The following is a 22550-nucleotide window of genomic DNA, read 5'->3' as shown; positions in this document are numbered from 1 at the left end:
AAGACAGGCGCGTTTAAGCGGACACAATGGTAGACACAATGCTGTCATATTCTTTTTTGAGTGGCTAGTCTATATGTTCTGACACAGAAAGATTTCTACACTGTATGTATGTAGTAGAAAACAAAAATGTCACAACTAAATATATCTAGTGTGGCCGCATTTCTTTCATTCATTCGGCAAATGTGTTTAGCAATGTCTATGTGATGGGCCCTGGAATAGATGCTGGGGATTCCACATGGAAGGTAACCTTCTAGTGGGCATGCTAGACAATAAATACATACATACATACATAATAAGACAATTCAGATTGTGATGAGCCCCATGAAAGAATAAAGTGGGGGATGAAAGAGTGATTGGGGAAGAGGTTTCTCAGAAGAGGTGACATTTTTTTAAAATGTTTAGTTATTTATTTTGAGACAGAAGATGAGAGAGATGGAGTAAACGGGAGCAGAGAGAGAGAGAGAGAGAGAGAGAGAGAGAGGGAAAGGTGCTGAAGGTGTACTTGAAGAAATCATAGCTGAGAACTTCCCTGAACTGGGGAAGGAAAAAGGCATTGAAATCCAAGAGGCACAGAGAACTCCCTTCAGACGTAACTTGAATCGATCTTCTGCACGACATATCATAGTGAAACTGGCAAAACACAAGGATAAAGAGAAAATTCTGAAAGCAGCAAGGGCTAAACGTGCTCTAACATATAAAGGGAGACCTATAAGACTCGTGACTGATTTCTCTTCTGAAACCTGGCAGGCCAGAAAGGAATGGCAGGAGATCTTCAATGTGATGGAGAGAGAGAGAGACAGAGAGAGAGAGAGAGAGAGAGAGAGAGAGAGAATCCCAAGCAGGTTCTGTGCTGTCAGGGCAGAGCCTGAGGCGGGGCTCTATCTCACAAACTGTGAGATCATGACTGGAGCTGAAATCAAGAGTCGGACGCTTAACCCACTGAGTCACCCGGGCGCCCTGAAGAGGTGACATTAAGAGACACTGAAGGATGCGAATGACCCAGCTCAGTTAGAGGACCTCCTCTTGGGCAGAGGGGAAAAATAAGTGCAAAGACCTGGCAGAGGGGAAGGGCTTAGTATATTCAGGCAGGAGACAGAAGTTGCAGAGGGAAAGGAATCATGGCGTGAGAGAGAGGAGGTTGGAGAGGATGTGAGACACTGGTCCAAGAGCAAAGGGTTTGGAATCAGCCTTCGGAGCAGTGATGGTGCTGTCAGCTGAAAGCCGCAAGCAGGGGAGTGGATGGCGGGGAGGGGTGACAAGTCACTGATGAGCCGGGGTACTGAAAGACCCCTGAGGCGCGTGCTGACAGTAGCAAGAAAGAGAACCTCTCCTCAAATGGAGAGGAAGACAGTAAGTGGGGAGATTAAATCCTCAATGAATAAAGTGCAGCAAGAAGGCAGCTGGTTGATGGCTGCATGGAGCGATGCCAAGGGGTAGAGAGAGCTGTCAAGACCTTCCAAAGTCATTTAGGTCTTTGAGAGAGAAGGAAGGTAGAATGGTTTGGCAAGAGCTCTGGCAGGCAAAGTGGACCTCCAGTCCCCTTCCTGCCCTCATGGACATGTTTTGGGATGCATAGAGAATGGTCTGGAATGATATCCACCGACCTAGAAATGTGGCTGCTTTGGGTGTGGAACTTTCTCTTTTGACCCATGCGCTTCTGTTTAGTTGGTTGGTTTGTTTCTAATAATGAGTGTCTATGCACACAAAAATTCATTTGTGGGTGTTTTCGGGGCGCCTGGGTGCCTCAGTGGGTTAAGCATCCGTCTCCTGACTTCGGCTCAGGTCACGATATCACAGTTCATGAGTTCGAGCCCTGCTTAGGATTCTGTCTCCCAATTGCTCTGCCCCTCTCCTCCTTGCTATCTCCCTCTCAAAATAAATAAAAGTAAACCTTAAAAAATGCATTCGTGAGGTTTTTAAGTAGTGAAAATGAAGGGTGGGATTAATGGTGGGGGGGAGGGGGAGGCAACATAAACATTATACAATCCCCAGCACAGCTATTAACAGAATAGTTTTCACAGACAATGTGTCTCGGGGTATACAGGTTGGCATTACAGGGCTCCCCCAGATCCTATAAAATCAGCCACCAGACTTCTCTGATGGAGGAGTTATGCTCACCTTCCTATCACTGTTCTAATACCAGAAATGAGCAATAAGAAACCATAATGGGTCCAGAGGGGCCATTATAATTGATTGGATAGTCCAAGATATTCTCAAATTTTAAAAGGAGGTGTCATTATGAATTTATCATCCTAAAACTTATCTTGACAAGAGTAAAAAGAATGATCTCTTAAAGCTGATCATCAAAAACAGGAGAGTTTGTGAAATGTTGGGTTCTTCCCAGTCAGTCTCTATTTAAAGTGCAACTTCTTTGGGGGGCACCTGGGTGGCTCAGCTGGTTAAGTGTCCGACTTCGGCTCAGGTCATGGTCTGGCGGTTTGTGAGTTCAAGCCCCGTGTCGGGCTCTGTGCTTCCGATTCTGTGTCTCCCCGTCTCTCTCCCCCTCCCGTGTTCACGCTCTGTCTCTTAACAATAAATAAACATTAAAAAAAAATTTTTTTTAAAGTGCAATTTCTTTGGGTGTTTGCTCCTCCTCAATCCCCTATCTGCCCTCCTTTCTGGTGAGATTCCTTTCTTGCTTCCCAGAACATTCTAAGAACTGTCTGAAGCCACAGTCTTTGAGGAGATGCTGTGTCATGGCGGCATTTGTGGGCTTTAAATGGGGATGGTTCTTGCCTGCAGGTGGTTTACAGTCTAGCAATGTCCCTCAGGAGGAGGCTAACTCACCTGCTTCCAGAGTGGCTTTACAAGGCCACTCTCAGCTTCTCCCCAAATGTAATGAATCAGGATCTTTGGGGGTGGGGCCTGGAAATCTGCAGACTTTTAACAAGATTCTCCAGGTGATTTTTTTTTTTTTTAAGTAGGTTTCATGTCCAGTGTGGAACCCAACACAAGGCTTAAACTCATGACCCTGAGATCAAGACCTGAGCTGAAATCAAAAGTCAGGGGCCAACCGACTGAGCCATCCAGGCACCGCCCCCCCCCCCCCCCCCACCAAGGTGTTTCTTTTCTGCTTAGTGAAGTTTGACAAATATTGATGTAGGGGCTTGACTGAAGTAATGAAGTGTCATTCCAGAGGCATAACCATCAACACACTTGCAGGTCATGAAATACCTTCCCTCCTTCTTCTTGGTCATGTAGCCTGACACACGCCATTCATGAAATTGAGTTATGCAGTTAATAAGTATAAAGATGTAAAAGAAACTGTCAGGCCAAACTTGTTGCATTGTCATCGAAGTTACACTTTTTTTTTTTTTTTTAAGTAAGCTAAACTGAAACACGGCACATCTCTTATGTTGAGTTTTACGTGAAATAATGGATTTTCAATTCTTTTTTGAAGTCGAGAAGAGTCATCTCTCAAATCTTTGAATGTTCTGAACTCTGGCATTTAATCTTTATACCCTGTAACCTGTCTCGAAGTCCAGTTGAAACCTGAAAAAACAATGCCAGATGTTTTCCGGTATACTCACTTACGACATTTGTCCCTCCTTAAAATAAGCCAAGAAACTTGAGGCACACGAGGCAGAATCAGATCTCAGCAATTACACAGCCTTGTTTGTGGAGCAAATGAAAAAAATCATTACATGTTTTATTGCACCTCAGAATCTATTTACAACTGCCTGGTCATTCTGAGTTTAGAGTTTTCTTTGAAATGAAAAGCCCTGTAATAAAAAATAATAGAGAGGGATACTATATTGGAAAACTAGTAATGGAACTGTAAAAAAGAAAAATAAATTATACCATTGCTGTTCTTTAAGATTCACTCAATAGTCACTAAAAAACAAAATTTAGGATCCAGCCAACGTTCTAGACACTCAACAACAAGCAGTGAATGAAACCAAACAGGCATGTTTGTTCTTGTGGAGTTTTTATTCTGGTTGGGAAGGAGACAAATAAATAAATATAGAGAGCATCTTGTGGTGAGAGATGCTGTGAAGACGATGAAGGCAGGGCTAGAAGGTACAAAGTGGGAGAGGGTTTTGGGTTTTTTTTTTTTCACAGGGAGAGGGTATAACTAATTTAGATGCAGTCAAGGGAGGCCAAGGTGACGTTTAAGCAGAAACCTGAAGAGAGGGAATAAGACAAGCAGCTAGACAGGGAGCAGGGCGGGGAGGCTGGAGGTGGGAGCATGTGGATATGTTCTGGCAGAGAGAACAGCAAGAGCAAAGGCCCTGAGGCAGAAGTGTGCTGGGTACATTTAAGGAACAGCGAGGAGGCCAGTGTGGCCAGAGTAGAGGAAGCGAGGGGAAAAGTAACACGGGATGAAATCAGAAAGGTGACTGGGAATGTCAGCTCATATAGGACCTTGTAGATTTATTTTGATTTAGATTTTGATCAGAGCTGGAAAGCCATTGGAGGGTTTGAAGCAGAGAAGTGACCTGATCTGATTTATGATTTGTAGATGCAGAATGCTAAGAGGTCACAGGTGGAAGCAGAGAGGCTAATTAGGAGGCCACAGCAGGAATCCAGGTGAGAGGTGAGGACAGTTGACTGGGAAGGTAGCTGTGAAGGTGGTGAGACGTGCTTCCTCTTGGTTGTCCACAGAAGAGCTGACTGGGAAAAGATTTCTCTGTAAACACATGACCTGGAGCAAGCCCATGTTTACTGAGCCCCCTTCTGGTCAGGTGTGCCCTCTGCCCTGTCCGATTTAGCTCTTCACTAGTCCTTCCAAGAGAAGTCTCTGGGTAGTGAGAATCATGCTCATTCCCAACCATTCTTGCCAAGGGAAACAATGTCACCTCCAAAGACCTTTCACTGGGAAGATTCCATTGACTCTTCTACTCTCTATTCCTTGGGCTTGTAAAGGCAAAATCTCCTTGAGAAAAGAGCCTTGATGAAGACATGATATTTGAATATATGAAAGGACAGAGAACTCAGCTCAGACAGCTGATTTACCTAGAATATTATTGACTGTGGCAAACTGTAAGAAAACTCTTTCCTAAAATCCCAGCGTCAGCATATTTGCAAAGGCTGTTAAATGAAACAGGTAGTCCTCCCAGGGATGCTTGTTTTAGCGAATACATCCCCTGGGGCACCTGGGTGGCTCAGTCTGTTCAGTGTTTGACTCTTGATTCTGGCTCAGGTCATGATCCCACGGTTCGTGAGTTTGAGCCCTGCTCTGTGCTCTGTGCTGGCAAAGCAGCGCCTGCTTGAGATTCTCTCTCTTCCTCTCTCTGCCCCTTCCCCCCGCTCTGCATGAATGAATGAATGAATGAATGAATAAATAAATGCAAAAAAAAAATACACCCTCTGAAGACTGCTGTAAAGAAATAATCTCATGGTAGAACCTGAAGCATAGAGAGGACATGTTTGGGGCCAAGGTGTGAGTGAAAGGAGATATTCGATTTATATCATTAGGCAGCCGTCCATCTTCTCCGCTGATTCATTTATTCATTCGTTAACTCATTAATTGATCCATTCATTCATCCATCAGATTTACTGGATACCTACTATGTGCTAGGCATAGTTCTGAGCACCGGGGTACAGAGACTTGAAAAAAAAAAAAAAGCAAAACAAAACCAGATAATTCCAACTGTGAAGGAGTTTGCACAGCTGGGATGTCACCTGTTATTCTGTGTCCCAGCATGGATGTGCGTCCTCTGCAGGGCCCCAAAGCCACTGAACCCTGGCGGTCTCCTTCATCTGTCTTCACCCCCCCAACAAGGCTTTCTCTCCAACACATGGGTCTACCACTGAAATCAGCTTCAGTGCACAGGGCACAGTGCACAGTGCACAGTGTGAAGCTTCAGCTTCACAGGGCAGTTTTAATCTTAATTCTTAAGTTCCAGTGGAAGGAATCAAAACTAGATGGAAAGAACTTTCTGATCCAGAGACTGAGTCCTGGAAAGCAGCTTGTGTATTCACTGGTTTAAAGTATTTTAAACAGGCCCACCATGTAAATATGAAGAGAAAAAATTCAGCATGCAAATACATACAGATAGAATGATCCCTATTTGGTAAAAAAAAAAAAAAAAAAAAAAGTATATTTATACATACACACACATGTGAAGAGAAAATACGGAAAGGAAACACAACTGAATGTTTCTTGGGTTACCTCAGGATAGTGGATTCACGGGAGAATTTTTGTGTTTCCTTTACCTTTTCTTCATTTCCCAAATTTCCCATACTGAGTATTATTATTCAAAAGGAACTTTTTGTAAATCAGTTTTTAATTATTGCCACCGCTTATGGAGTGTCGTTTACTCAAACTTCAAAAAGCCTCTAGAGACCTTTGTAAAGCGGCTGGTAAAGTTCCTTGAATGCTCAGCGATGATCTTCAGCCCATCTTCATTTTACTGATGAGCAACTGAGCCTCAGGAAGGTAAACATCAGGTCCCAGGAGGCTCAGAATGAGAACGCACGCTCGGGGCAGCAATATCAGTGGTAAATCCTGAGCAGGACTAGAATGCATGCACCCGTCACCCTTGCTAAGGTGCAGATTAGCACACGTGCCTGGTGCTGCTGGTCCACAGGCCACACAGGAGGAGGCAGGGTCTGGAGTCCGAGGCCTGTGTTAGGTTCCTGGCTCTATGACTGATTAGCTGGGAGGTGCCTTACCTCTCAGTGTCTCCGTTTCCTCGTCTGTCAGTGAGTCACGAACGCTAGCGTCTACTTTGACAGGTGGTTATGAAAGTAAAATGAAAAGATGTTATCTGTGGAGCATTTAGCACGGTGCCTGGTCCACACGAGTGCTGAGTAAACGTTAGACATTTTTCACAAACCCAGTCCTCGTTCCCCGAGTTACACCATCCTTAGTCTTCAATATCCGCCAGCCTTACTGGAATCTATCAATGCCTCTCTTATTCCAACTGCCCCAAGCACAGTCTCAACTCACCCACACATAGATGTAAATATTGTCTAAGGGGCCTCTGTTTGCAAGAAGGCCCAAGAAAATACTAGGTCTTTCTTTGCTACAGAAATTTACTTTGCACTTTTTTTTAAAAGGTAAGGGATCTTTGGTTGAAATGTTTGCTTGGGGGCCGAGTATTAAAATTTATGTTCCTGAACCCACCAAAACAATTTTCTGTGAAAATTTCAGTTTTAAAAATTAGTGCAAAGAACCTTGAAGGAAGAAAAGGGGGGAGGGTCGGTTTGTTTGTTTCACAGATACTTCAAACGGTTTCCTCTTAACACAGATGGAAGGAGAGGGTGGTGACAGGGAGCAAAGAGCAAAGGGGGAGGAGAGAGTAGGGGGAAGTAAAGAAGACCCAAGAAAGAAGCCCTGTTCATTGATGCACTTTCTGCCTCGTTAAGTTAATTCTCTGAGATCCCCCAGCGTCAGAGGAGCAGAGCTTCCTAGGCGAATGCTGATTGTCTCACTTGCTCAGGTAAAGATCAACAAAGAGGAAGAGACTAATCAGGGTGGATCAGAGACAAGTCACCTGAGTTTTGTTTTCCTCTTCTTTGTCCCCATAAAGGATGGATGAGGAGGGAAAGGTGGGACACTGCCTCCTGATGGTTACTGGAACGTGCCCACCTGGCCACGTGCTCAAGCCCAGCTCTTTTGTAAGTGATGACTGCCTCCAGGGTGACTGAATGGCTTAATTCTGTTATCTGGCTGTTGGCTGTCAGTCTAGACAGAGTCTTGGCCAAAGCGTGGCAATGGCTGCGATAGAGATAAAGAAGAGCAAGGAGATTCCCAAGGTTTCCGGGGGCTTCCAGGGGCCTTTTCTTGGATTCCCTGAGGGTGGGATGTGGCTGCTGGCCTTCCTTGCTCCATAGGTCCACCCATGGGAGCCTGGCTTCAGGAAAGTCCTTCTCTGGCTATAGTTTGTTTTGTTCTGGTGGGGGGCATCAGGGACCCCTGAATTCTTTCCACAACACCACCCTTCTCGTACAGCACATTTAGGTCCCCCCACCGACTAGATGAACACAATAAATAGCAGGGGCCCATAAATGCCCCATGATGACAGCACCAGAAAGCACTGTACAGTTCACAGAGCCCCACCCCATGTGACCTTGTTTGATCCTTAGGACAACCCGTGAGGTATGACTTAAGAGCATCATTTTATAATTGAGAAAACGAGGATCAAAGATTAGGTGACTGGACCCAATCCCACAGAATGTGAAGTGTTGACTAATAGTGAGGCAACCAAGTACGAAATGGGAAGTAAATAATATATATCTAACACAGAATACATAAATGTTCCCCAACTGAACGGTGAAGTTTGGTGAGATTTACCTTCTGGTCAAGCTGAGGCTATTTTGGGCAAACAGCTTACTATTTATGCACCTCTGTGTACTTTTCCATCTGTGACTGGTTTGACAGCTGTTTGTTCATTCACTCATTCATTCATTTATTCATTCGACAAATATTTATTGATTGGCTGCTGGGTGAAACCCCAGAGGATGGGAAAGAAGACGCACTGACCACCAGAGCTTTGAAGGGGAGGCAGAAAGGGGAGGGATGCCAGAGCGGCTGTGAGAGTCTTTGAGAAGAATGTCCACAGGCTGTTCAGGAGGGTGGGGAGGAGAGCCTTCCCCCCACCCTCCCCCCACCGGGGAGTGGTGAGAATCTTCTGCTGCTGCTGGTGAGGACATGTGACTCTGGGTCCCCGCTTCCAAAGCTGCGTTTTGCGATCCCGTTTCTCTTGTTGGATTGTTCGAGGTTCAGTGCAAAGCATTCTACTCGGTTACGAGTTTGCACGTTCTTAGGGCTTGAAATTCAGCTGAGGAAAAATGCAGTCATTATTTCTTGTCATCTAGGGATAGCTGGGGAGGTTGGGCTCTGGAGTCAGTCCTGAGTTTAAATTCTGGCTCGGCCACCTAACATCTGTGTAACTGCTCACAGTTACTTACCTCTTTGTAAGACTACATTTTCTCATCTGTAAGTAGGTGATAATAAATGCAGCTACCTTAAAGAGCTGTTGCAGATATTAAATGGAATCATGCAAGTAAAGCGCTTAAGACATAGTAAGCAATCCATACATTCCCCCCCACCCCCACCAAAAGATCATCTTTAGGAACTTTGGAGTGGAAATAGGGTATGTGAGGTATTTGAGAGATCATCTTTTTCTTTTTAAATTTTTAAAAATATTTACTTATTTCTGAGACAGAGAGAGACAGAGCATGAGTAGGGGAGGGGCAGAGAGAGAGGGAGACACAGAATTCGAAGCAGTCTCCAGGCTCTGAGCTGTCAGCACAAAGCCCGACTCGGGGCTCGAACTCACAGACCGCAAGATCATGACCTGAGCCGAAGTCGCACGCTCAACTGACTGAGGCGCCCCGAAATCATCTTTTTCTTTTTAGTACCATCCAGGTATGTTAAAAGACAATTATACCTTTTTGATTTTTTGACATAGTTACCTTACCACTGTTTGCTATAATTTTGGTGTCCCTCCCCCACATTAGGTTCATGTATATATTTTTAAATCTATTTCAAAGATCTTACTGGCTTTTATGTAAATATAATAAATATTTCCAGGGTGAAAATTATCGCAGCTACCAAATTAAACATTTTGTATCTCTGGGGTGCCTGACTGGCTCAGTCAGAGAGGAGTGTGTGACTCTTGATCTCGGCGTTGTGGGTTTGAGCCCCATGTTGGGTGTAGAGATTACTAAAAATAAATAAACTTAAAAAAAAAATAAACATTTTGTTATATCTGATATTTGAAGCAGAATGGAAAGGCAGGGGAAAAAACCTCCTAGTGACTTGAGTGGCAAAGATGTTTTGAGGAGTACACGCAGTTTACACAGCTATCTTTATTGTGTGCAGACATAAAACATGATGGGTCTCGTGTTGAGCGTTCTGGGGGTTAGAAGGCTGTTTGCCAAATGTGATTTCACACCTTGGAGAGGACAGATGCTCATCTGAAAGGTTTCACTCAGAGGACTCACTGATAGCCGTGCCTCTTAAAGGTAGCCTTAATCATAGCCTTTAAAAAAGAAATCATATGGTCATTATGTTTGGGTATGTTTGGGTATATTTGGGACCAACTAACTCTCTTGATTCAAAAACGCTGAGAAAACCAAAACATTTCTTTTCTTTTCTTTTTTTTTTTTTTTTTTTTTTTTTTACAGAAACAGCAGAACAGATCCTTCCGGAAGCTACATGGTCTGTTAATATTGTTTTAGGACCAAGTAAGTGAAGCTATTTGGAAATCAATATTTAAACGTTCTTATGAAGTGAGCCATATGTCAAGTAAAATGGGACAAAAGGAGTAGAATCGTAAAAAAGAAAATACAGAATATCTGTTTATGGTGTTACTTCATATGTCTATTTCCCTCTAGGCAAAGTTTTTTATTATTGTTGATGTGATTCCTTTTATTCTGTTGTCAGTACCACCAGAGCAGGTAAGTAATAAATGATTCTGATTGTTGTTTTATATCCATATTGTACATCTTCCCCTGTAAATGCCTATTCATTTCGTGGATATGAAAGTGACAGAATAACATCAGTGAAAGTCTGAAAAAAGAAAAAGAAAAAAACAAAACCAGAAAACATCCTCTCAGGCTCCTGACACAACGACTGGTATTTCTGTGTTGATACTTCTGTGTAGTACTCACGGTGATTTCCTGCCCAGGCTCTGCGGTCAGGGGGGTGGAGCTTGCGTCCCTCCTCCTCCTCGTAACAGTGGTTTGACCTGTGCCAAATCGCTTCACTCTCTGTGTGCTCAGTCTCCTCACCTGCACAATAGAAATGCTAATAATAATGCCTACCTCTTGTGGTTAGCATGAGGATTAACCGGAACAGTAAATGGAAAACTCTTGCATGGGGCTTGACGTAGTGATTGCTCAATAAATGGTAGTTATTCGTGCTGTTACCATTATTTTCTCCTGTGATCCTTACCATAACCCTGTGAAGTTAGAGAGTCAGTATTGGTGTTATCTCTCATAAGAGAACTGAGGATCTGAGAGGGTAAATGACATTCACAGTTCTGGTCCAGTGGTGTTTTTTAAGACAAACGTGAAATGGTACATGTTTCTGCTTCTCAAGAGATTCCTTTTAAGGGACGAGTTCACTGCCTCCTGATGTGATGCAACGGGAGGTACAGTGTCACCTGTGACTTCCTTGACTATCTTGCCAAAAAGGTTTAACTGGAATGAATCACACCTTTCTATGACACCTCAAATTTACCAGGCATAGAAAGGGTAGAGGGGTTATATTAAATGGTATTATGAAGAAAAACAGTCAAGCAAATGCATAATGTGGAACATTCTACAATACAAACTGGATGTCTTTTCAATGACTCAATGAAAATGCCACAAGGAAAAAAAAGGGAAAAGAGGTGAAACAGTTGGGGGATTGTTCTAAATTAAAAAGAGACAAAACAGGGGTGCCTGGGTGGCTCAGTCAGTTAAGCCTCTGACTTCAGCTCGGGTCATGATCTCACGGTCCATGAGTTCGAGCCCCGCATGGGACTCTCTGCTCTCAGCACAGAGCCTGGTTCAGATCCTCTGTACTCCTCCTCTTTCTCTGCCCCTCCCCTGCTTGCATGTTTTCTCTCTCTCTTTCTCAAAAATAAATAAACATTAAAAAAATGAAATGAAATCTATAAAAATAAAATAAAATAAATAAATAAATAAAAGAGACAGAAGAAACAAAAGCAATTTAATGGTCTTTAATAGAATACTGATTTGATCCTAAAAGGAAATTAGAGGATTGAATATGTATGGAATATTTAGACAATAGCGGGGAACTATTGCTAGTTTTGTCAGGTGTGATAGTGGTATATGGTTATTTTTTGAAGAAGCATGTTGAAGTATTTAGGGACAAATTGTCTTACTCTCTGTCACTGTAAATGATAGAGCAAAAAAAAAAGATAAAGTAAATATGACAAGTATTATCAATTCTTGAATGTGAGTGGTATGGTGGGTATATGGGGATCTTTGCACTATTCTTTCTCTTTTTATGAATGTTTGAAATTTTTCCTAATAAAAAGTAAACAAATAAAACAAAAGGAGACTTTTTAGAAAGCAGAAGCTGCAGGGGCGCCTGAGAGGCTCAGTCAGTTGAGCTTCCACCTCTTGATTTGGGCTCAGGTCATGATCTCACGGTTTGTGGGTTCCAGCCCCATGGTGGGTTCCATGCTGACAGCATGGAGTCTGCTTGGGATTCTCTCCCTCTGTCTCTCTGCCTCTTCTCAGCCCCTCTCCCACACACACTCTCTCTCTCTTTCTCAAAATAAATAACTAAACGTAAAAAAAAAAAAAAAAAAAGCAGAAGTATTAAAGTATTAAAGTTGTTCTGGAGTGCCTGGCTGGCTCAGTGGATAGAGCATGTAACTCTTGGTTTGTGGTGGTGACTTCAAGCCCCACATCAGGGGTGGAGTTAAACAAACAAACAAACAAACAATCAAAGTTGTTTCAGAGACAGTACAGTACCACATCCAAATGTCCTCTCAGGGACAGTAACATATGGCACAGCTTTGCCTTCACATCTTACACAACTGGGAATTTCATGTATGTTTCATAAGGAAACATCCAAAAATCCTCTATTAAAAACAAAACAAAACAAAACAAAACAAAAACACCTTACACTCGTAAGGAAATCCTTGCTGACCATTCCTATAGAGGGCCAAACCTGAATTATCTAGTTTGGGCCCTATATAACATTTAGATGTGCAATAAATAAACAATGGGATGCCTTCAATAATAGTGTGTTTATAATATAAACACACTGGAGCTGTATGCAGATTTTCTTTTTAAGAAGAGGATGGTTGGTGATTTGGGGAAAGATCAATCCATACACAGGGACAGAGCTAAGAAAAACCTATAGAATTGGAATTCCATATTCTGGGCTCTGGGCTTTCTAAGTCACTCATTTACAAATGAGACAGTTTGAGGAGAGTAAATGTATTCACCTCCAAGTTCATAAAATCTGTATTTTATTTTCAAACCAAGTTCAAAGGAATATCACAAGTTTTCATTTCATTCTCTAGCAGTTTCCAAAAATAACATCTTAAATATATACCTCTTAGACCAACCCACTAACCCAAGGATTTATTTTAAGCTAAGACACAACTGGAACAGAATAAACTCTAAATATTGGAATGTAAAACTCCTAATCTCCCCACCTATATTGCTCAAGGACACAGTGGTGCCAAGGAGTGACCCAGAGCTGTGCATAAGTGGCAATATTCGAGGGTTTCTGACTATAAATCTTTATGTAATTATATGAAAAAATTGTTTTCATAGACAAGTTATGGCTCTCAATCCCTGAATATAATAAAAATTTAGATCTCTAAGAAAAGGACAAATATCCCCTCAAATCGTGCAGTTCTAAATCTTGCCCCTAGAATGGACCTAAAAACCTGAGCCGATGTTGCAGAAAACGACTTTTTCAAACAAGAAGTGATTGTGATAGTTTTGTTGCTTCTGGGAGTCCAGTGTGCAAATCTTATAGGGGAAAATAATCATGTTAAGGAGCCTAAACATTTTCACCAACATTTTCCACACTTGCCCACACTGTGATTGACAGATTTCCCAGAGAGGTTCTTCCTGTTTTAAATTTCTTTGGGGGGGCGCCTGGGTGGCGCAGTCGGTTAAGCATCTGACTTCAGCCAGGTCACGATCTCGCGGTCCGACTTCAGCCAGGTCACGATCTCGCGCTCCGTGAGTTTGAGCCCCGCGTCAGGCTCTGGGCTGATGGCTGAGCCTGGAGCCTGTTTCCGATTCTGTGTCTCCCTCTCTCTCTGCCCCTCCCCCGTTCATGCTCTGTCTCTCTCTGTCCCAAAAAAATAAATAAAAACGTTGAAAAAAAATTTTTTTTAACTTCTTTGGAAATCCCAACCTGTCCACAGCCAGTTTTCTTTTAGATCTCTTCATTTAACACTTTTAAGAGGTTGGACTAACCATCCATCTAAAGAGAAAGGGAATTCCGTGTAATAGACACAAATCCTCTGAAACGACCCTTCACCTGACAGTTTTCCAAACAATTTAAGTGAAAGTGTCACATACTTGGGCCATTCTGACTCACTCATTTAGAGAGGAACATTTCTGGGCAAAACCCAGATGTTTTCTGACTTACTTGTTTGTTCATGCTCTTTCGGAGGCTCTTGCCGCGGTAACGATCAATCAACAGGTGGTTACTCAGCTCCAAGAGCTTGGCATTGGGCTGGAGCTGGAATAGGGCAAGGGTCCTCCCCTCCCTTTGCTTACGGTTTCTTAACTGAAAGAAAACAATACAAAATAGTATATAACTGAGGTTTATCTGCATCTACTCTTCTAGTTTATTTATTTATTTTTTCTTCTAGTTTATTAACTCTGGAACAGCCAAAGAAAGTCTGCGGTCGCTGAATTGAGCCTCGAAAAATACATTAGATTCAACTGATGATAGCTACCATTTATTGGGCACTTGGGCCATGCCAGGCACCTGGACTAAGCATTTTACAGACATTTCTCACTTAACCTTCAAAAGATCCTATGAAGTGAGCTTTATTATTTCAGTTTTACATATGCAACAACAAAGGTTCAGCAGATTGAGGAACTTTCCAGAGGTCATGCTACTAAGTGGCAGTGCAGGTATAGAAACAGGTCTGTTCAATCTCTTAACTGCCCTGAACCATGCTCGTGCCTTAGATGGGGAAGTAGGGAAGAATGAAGCAGTGGGAAAATGGGGCAAGGATGTTCTCCAACTTTCAGCCCAGGTTGGGAGACAACCTGTGGGAACCCAGTGTTGATGGGTGTAACCTCAGCCACAAAGCCAAAGTGGTCATGCCCCACCATTTTCCTGTTTTTCCTCTTCACCAAGATCTAAAAAGACTTCTCAAGGTGAGTAAAGTCAGGGGATAAAGAAGGGGATATAGGAATCTCCACTTCTATTCTTACAATCACACTGGGCAAATATCTGTCACCATTGCACTGTAAGATTCAGGATTGCTTTCAATTCAGTGAGTAATTTAGGAAGCAAGAGGGGTGTGTGTGTGTGTGTGTGTGTGTGTGTGTTTGAGTAGTAAATCTGGGTCCAGTCTAATATACAATGTGGAATGGATATCAAAGATTCTGACACAGCCCAGAGCCACAGAAAGCAGTGCTGTGTAGACAGAACATGAGCATGCTTGCCTTCATAGGCGTTACCTCTGGCTTCTGTGGCCTCTGTCAGTTGCTCCATGTTTGAGGGGTAGACATGTAGATTCTGTAAGTTTCCACAGTCCACTTGGATTCTTCCAAGGAAAAGGGCTTCGTTCTGCTGCTAATTAGTTGCCTGATTTCCAAAAACTCATCTTGCATCTCTGGTGTTCAGTTGCCTCATCTGTCAATAGAACAGGGCACATCTCATGATCTCAGAGCTCTTCCAATTTGGAATTCTGTAACTCTGATGTCAACACTGTATTCCTTTCCACCCTTGGGGCCTGGGAGTCACTTTAGGCCTCACCCTCGGGTCACTTCCCCTGGGAACAGCCACACAGACTCCACATGCCCCAATAGACCGCTGGGTAGTGTAATCATACATATGTGAATGATGGAACATCACAGGAGGTGGGAAAAGGGAAAACAGTACTATTAGAGTACTAATAGAAAATAGTACTAAAAGGGAAAATAGGATGGTTTTCTTTCCATACCTCAGTTAATTTTTTATTGTGTGTCTACTAAGTGCTAAGCATTGTACTACATAGTTCTAAGCAGACATAGTTTCTGCTATCACGGGACTTACATTCACAGAGTTTTAAACAGTGATTAATTAAAGTAAGCTCAGAGAATTAGGAATTTGGAGCTGCTTCCTTACGCCTGTACTCTTCAATAGCTTCCTCTCGGTTTCCCTGACTCCATTCTCTCCTTTCTGGCTTTTCTACCAAACTAATCTTCTTAAAATACCCCTTAGGCTAAAATGTCTCTAATGTCTTTCCCTGGTACCTTTTTATCCTGTAATGAAATCCAGGCTTCTAAGCTCCCCATGAAGCCCCTCTGCAAAGTCAAGGTACCCACTTTTCATTCTTCTGTCATCCAATCAACTTTTCTGAGTCCTTCAACCAAACTAGCTTATTTGTGGGCTCCCCAATCACTTCTTGGGGTTTTCTGCTTCCCCATATATTTTTGTTCTTTTAAAGATTTAGTGGGTAGGCGTGCCTGGGTGGCTCAGTCAGTTAAGCGTCCAGCTTCAGCTCAGGTCATGAGTTCGCCGTTCATGAGTTCGAGCCCCGTGTCAGGCTCTGTGCTGACAGCTCAGAGCCTGGAGCCTGCTTCTGATTCTGTGTCTCCCTCTCTCTCTCTGCCCCTCTCCCGCTCACACTCTGTCTCTTTCTCTCAAAAATAAATAAATATTAAAAAATTTTTTTTAAAGATTTAGTGGTTAGATTTAAAATGTACTTGGGGCGCCTGGGTGGCTCAGTTGATTAAGCATCCGACTTCAGCTCAGGTCACGATCTCACGGTCCGTGAGTTCCAGCCCCACGTTGGGCTCTGGGCTGATGGCTCAGAGCCTGGAGCCTGCTTTTGAATCTGTGTCTCCCTCTCTCTCTGCCCCTCCCCCGTTCATGCTCTGTCTCTCTCTGTCTCAAAAATAAATAAACGTTAAAAAAATTTTTTTAATGTACTAAAGTAATGCACACTTATTTTAAGAAATAGAACAATACAGATATGAAATGCATTAGTAATTTCTTCATCCCCCTCCATTTCATTCCCTCTGACAGAAGCACATTATTGTTTCTCTAAATTTAAAGAAAATCATACAAGTAATAAAGAAAACATCCATACACCCTTTACCCAGATTCACTAATTTGTAACATTTTGGCACATTGGTTCTGTTCCCTCCCTCCCTCTCTCTCTCCACCTCCACCCCAACACACATTGTTAATTTTTTTCTGAGTTATTTAAATAGTTTACACACATCATGCCTCTTTACCCCTTAATGTCCCAGTGTGTGTTTCCTAAAAACAAAAATATCCTGAGTATAATTATCAGTTTCAGGAAATTTAACGTTGATACAACACTTTTATCTAAATTCCATACTCTATTTTTTTCAATGGATTCAATTCTGTCTTTCACAAATTTTTTTGCCCCATCCTGTACAGGATCTGGTCCAGGATCACATATTACATTTAGCTCTCATGCTTCTTTAGTCTCCTTTAATCTGGAATCTTGTTTTTCTTTGTCCTTCATGCCAGTGACATTTCTGAAAAATGAAGTGCAGTTTCATTATTTTAAAAGTTTTTAATAATAAAATATTTTCTACTCTATGATTTATATATATATTTATATTTTAATAAAGTATTTGGAGTCTGGTGTTTTCTCTCTCTTTTTATTTTTATTATTTTTTTAAAGTTTATTTATTTTTGAGACAGAGAGAGAGCATGGGTGCAACAGAGTGGGGGGAGGGGCAGAGAGAGGGGGACAGAGGATCCATGGAGGGCTGGGACTCACGAACCCTAAGATCATGACATGAGCCAAAGTCTGACCTGGCTTAACCAACTGAACCACCCGGGGCCCCTCTCTCTAACTTTTTAAATGTCATTTCCATCCCTGTGAATGCCTCTTTATCCACCCAAGTCCTACTTGTCCTTCAAGGCTTAGTTATAATCCCTTTTCCCCTGGCCCTTGCTGGAGGCCAGAGAGTACCTCTTAGACTTTTTTACATCTGCCAAGACACCCAGCACTGTGCTTAGTACACACAGGGCAATTAATAAATATTTGTTGATTAATTGATTTGTGGCTGAGACATGAGTACTGTCCTCTGCAAAGACAGAACTTTTCATGTAGGCTTAGCAAGTCAAGATTGGTATCTTTGCTGCCTCTTGCTTCTGGGGTTTTGCAATTATTGAGGTAAGTTTTGGATTCAAAACTGGATCCTTGGCTATAGATTTGGCTACCCCATGGAACTGCCGGGGGGGAAATGATGTTTAAAAAGTTTCTCAATAGATAATTAACAGCATGAAATAAAAGTAATTTTCCCAACTATTTCATTCCTCCCAAATCTTAGTAAACTGAAAAAGTGGTAAGCTAAAAAATGTTTTTAATGGTTATTTATTTTTGAGAGAGAGAGCGCGAGCGCGCGCGCACGCGTGCGCGCGTGTGCGAGTGGGGGAGGGGCAGAGAGAGAGGGAGACAGAATCCAAAGCAGGCTCCAGGCTCTGAGCTGTCAGCACAGAGCCCGATGTGGGACTCAAACCCAGGAACTGTGAGATCATGACCTGAGCCGAAGTTGGATGCTTAACCGACTGAGCCATCCAGGTGCCCCATGAAAAAGTGGTAAGTTTTAAAAAAGGTTTCATAGATCAATGAACCAAAACTGGTTGAATTGCAATCCAGTATATTTCAATATAGTCTGTCCTTATGGTATCAATGTATAGGAGGTTGAAGAAGGCTGGTTTATTTAGAGAATAGGCTGTACAGAGGAGATTATAAATTATAAATTGAGAGAATGCTTTCCTACTAAGCGCTATCTGTTTGTCAACATCATACAAACCTTTTTGCACTTGCCTGAGAAAGCACTAGACTCTTATTAGTCTTGGTAAGTTTTGAAAATCACATGGTTGTTCAATGCCTCCATGTGGTAGAAAAAAATAATTTAGCTCTTCCCAGCTTCCTGTGATAGCAACCTTTAAGACCAGTAAAGTCTAACAATGCTTAGGGTCCTTCAAAGGGATCAGTGTTTTTTTTAAAAAAAGGCCTGCAGAAAAATGGCCCAAATTGAAGATAAAAGCCCCAGATCTCATTAGGCTTCATGGAATTGACCCTTCTTTTCGAACCTTCCTTATCTTTCTGTATAAGAAATGGCATTTTTCAGGCAAAGGAGCATCATAAAAGAAAACAAGTGGCCTGAAATCTGCAGTGAGTCCATCTTTTCAGAAAGTCTTTATAGAAATTCTTTTTAAATTCCAAACATAAGATTTTTTTTTCTTTTGACAGAAAAAGGAAATCCTTTCTATCCAGCCACAAGGTAAGTTGAAAACCCCTTATTAACAAGTGTTAATTTGTTTGACGATTCTTTAGATATGAAATTGGCCAAAGAGAATGGTCAGCTTTATGAAAGACTTGAAGTTCAATTTAAGCAAGAAGCCAAAAATAGGAGTGCTCAAAAGTTAGACAGGGTCTCTTTCTTTTGAATCAATGATATCATTTCACCTACTAGGGATCAGTCAGCACCTTGATCTTCAAGTGCTTCTACTTAAAAGTACTTAATACTCTAAAGATGGCTTGAAGAAGAGAGTTGGATTATTCTGAGAATCAGGAATAGGCATTAGTAAAAACTGAAGCCTACTTTCTCAAAGCTCGGGGATATCACGGTGTTGCACCACTTGGGCTTCGGTTAACTGGATGCATCTTTTAAATGTAAATTGAGCATTCCTATCAAAGCATCCAATGTATATGTATGCATTTGCTTGTGTTAGCATAGCCAACCACAGAGCTGGGGGGGGGGGAGGGGAGGGCAGAGGGATATTTTCCAGGTGTACCTTTTGATTTCTTTAGAATAATATAGCATGAGAATGTATTACCTGTTTAAGATGCATCCATAAATATGAAATAAACAAACAAGAAGGATTTTTCTCAGAATGGGGAGATGGGAACTTTGGTGGTGGTCATTATTTGGCTTAAGTAAATGTTATAAAAGCAGTGATTCTTTAACTTGTTCCCATTTTTTCAGTTTCCCAATTGTCTTGATTGTTAATATGGTCTTGAAAATATTATCTGACTTTTTTTAAGATGTTATTTTTAAGTAATCTCTACTCCCAACGTGGGGCTTAAACCTACAACCCTGAGATCAGGAGTCACATACTCCACCGACTGAGCCAGCCAGGAGCCCATAGAGTTCTTTTATATTTAATACATATATTGTATATTAATATATATTAATATATAATGTATACATTATATTTAATACATATGTTAATATATACTTTAATGTTTGTTTAAAATTTTTTTAATGTTTATTTATTTTTGAAAGAGAGAATGAGAGACAGGGCACAAGTAGGGGAGGGGCAGAGAGAGAGAGGGAGACACAGAATCCAAAGCAGGCTCCAGGCTCTGAGCTTTCAGCACAGAGCCCAACAGGAGGCTCGAACTCCCGAACCGGTGAGGTCATGACCTGAGACGAAGTTGGATGCTTAACCAACTGAGCCACCCAGGTGCCCCAATACACATTTTTTAACTGAGGCTTCCCCCTCTACCGCAGCCCACCACCCACCCCCGCCCCCAAATTGCCAAAAGTGACAAAATCATCTGCAGTCAGCATGAGCCATAAACCACAATTTTGCCACCGACTTGCTGCATGACCTTCAACAAGACCTACAGGCTTTGTCTTAATTTCTTCACCTAGAACATGAGGAATTTGAACTTGATTATATCTTAGGCCCCTTCTAGTAAACAAAATTCTATTATTCCTTGACTCTTTCTTTCTCTTAGGAGGTTTTTTATATTTGTCATCAATTCTAAGTCCTAAAGAGTCAATGTCCTAACAAATTCCTGAGAATTAGTATCAGGGTGGGATTATTAATAATTTACTTTGCATAACAGCTAACAAACCATCCTTATTTTAAATACACATTGTTTTTTCTAACAACTCTGCCAGTGGGTACAGCACAGGTAGTCTTTCTCTTTATAGATGATGTAACTGAGGCTCACAGAGGTCAATTTAACTCCTTAGGCCTTGTAGTTAATATGTAAAACTGGAAGGTTGCAAATGAACTTTTAGTTTTTTTATGATTCAGACAACTGTATATTTAAAATGAGCTGATATAATGATTAGTCTTTGAGAGCAGTGAATTCTTTTCTAAACATTTTGGGGTTTTTAATTCCCCCTCAGTAGGTCATTCTCAAACCATAAAGCACTAGCCAGGGTTAGAGATAAGGACTAGTAACACAAAAGAGGGCTAGTATCCCTCTAGACTGGTGGTTGGGAAAACACTTATAGAGAAGGAGCCCTTCAATTACATGATTTATTTCCCCAGGGTCCAACCCAAGCATCAACAGTGAAACACCAACTATCGTTTTCAGGTTTTTTGGTTTTTTTCTTTAAGTATTATTATATTTAGTATCCAAGTATATGATATATGCAAACAAAAAATAAAGAAAAAATTCACCCACTGTCCTAGCCATATCAATGAATCAAACATTTTATTTTCCTGTCTTCTCTGCCAGCTCTCTTCTTTAAAAAAAATTTTTTTAATGTTTATTTTTGAGAAAGACAGAGACACAGCACAAGCAGGGAAGGAGCAAGAGAGAGAGGGAGACACAGAATCGGAAACAGGCTCCAGGCTCTGAGCTGTCAGCACAGAGCCCGATGAGGGGCTCGAACTCACAAACCCTGAGATCATGACCTGAGCCAAAGCTGGAGGCTCAACTGACTGAGCCACCCAGGCGCCCCTCTCTTCTTTATACATATATGATTTTTTACTGGTTGTACTCATAGTGTGTACATGGATTTTAAAGTATCAGAAGTCAAATTTTTGTAAGAGGAAGTCTCAATTTTAATAACTGTTTTTAGATTATTTCCTCCATCCCAACTCGGTTGGGATGAAAATTTCACATTTGCTTATTGTTTTCCTCTGAATTTATGTATTTTTCATCAGAAGCACAAAATATATACAACCTGGTTTTAGAAAGATTTTTTTGGTTGCTGTTTTCAAATAACATAGAACAGGGAATGTCATTTCAAAAACTATATCTATTCTACCAGGACTCCTGAAACCAAACACATGTGTGGGGATCTTTCAAAATTTCTATGTATTTGAGTGACTGAGGGATAGCTCTGTCTGAAGATAGGAGGCTGGAGGCTGAAATGATGACTTACAAATTTTTCCCACATTTTGGACTTCTTGATTCTATGACAATTCCTGGTACATACAGGTTTCCTGGTAAGGGTTAAGAAGCATGCACATATTACTTTATGAATCATGATAAAGTTGGAGTTTTAAAGTTGAGGACTAGAAAGGCTTTAGGTGGGTGGTAAGAAGGCTTGTTTTCCAGGTTAGTGGATATGCCATAAGCTTTATCACCTTGTTGTGGTTCCCTGTGGTAACTGAAGTCACTGTTGCCATGATAAAGGACAGCAATTTGAATGAGATCATTTAGAATGGCTCCTGGAAATCTGACATGGTGGTCTCCTTAATGTACCAGACCTTATATACGTGGCATTGCATATACATCTTCAGTTTCCTTCAACTGAAATGACAGTGAGAAACGAATCATAATTTGAGGGCTTAATCTTTTTTTTTGGAGGGGTGGCTTAATCTTAAAAAAATTAATCTTGGTAAAAATACTAAACAGGAATAGTTAAGAATTACTGAGTGCTTATTCTAAAGATACAAAGATTAGCTGAATAGCATTTGTATTGTTGAAGCAAGTACTGGAGTCCCAAAACTTTTGATTTAAAATTTCCAAAAAAATCAAACTTTCTATTTAAAGTAAGCCGACACCAAAATTCTAAATCCAGTTTAATTCAGTAGTAAAGGGTTTATTCCCAGTGATTTCTCACATTTGTAAGCCTGTTACACGTTGGTTTTCCCTGTCATGAATCCTTTCCATCACATTTATAAAACACCACCACTTTTTATAAAAAGTGACCAGAAGAATATAAAATTGTAAAATTGCACGTGCCTGAGCAGAAAACTCCTA

Source organism: Puma concolor, chromosome C2, assembly GCF_028749965.1.
Source record: "Puma concolor isolate L17-30 chromosome C2, mPumCon1.1.hap2, whole genome shotgun sequence".
Taxonomy (NCBI): Eukaryota; Metazoa; Chordata; class Mammalia; order Carnivora; family Felidae; genus Puma; species Puma concolor.
This window is presented reverse-complemented; position numbering follows the sequence as displayed.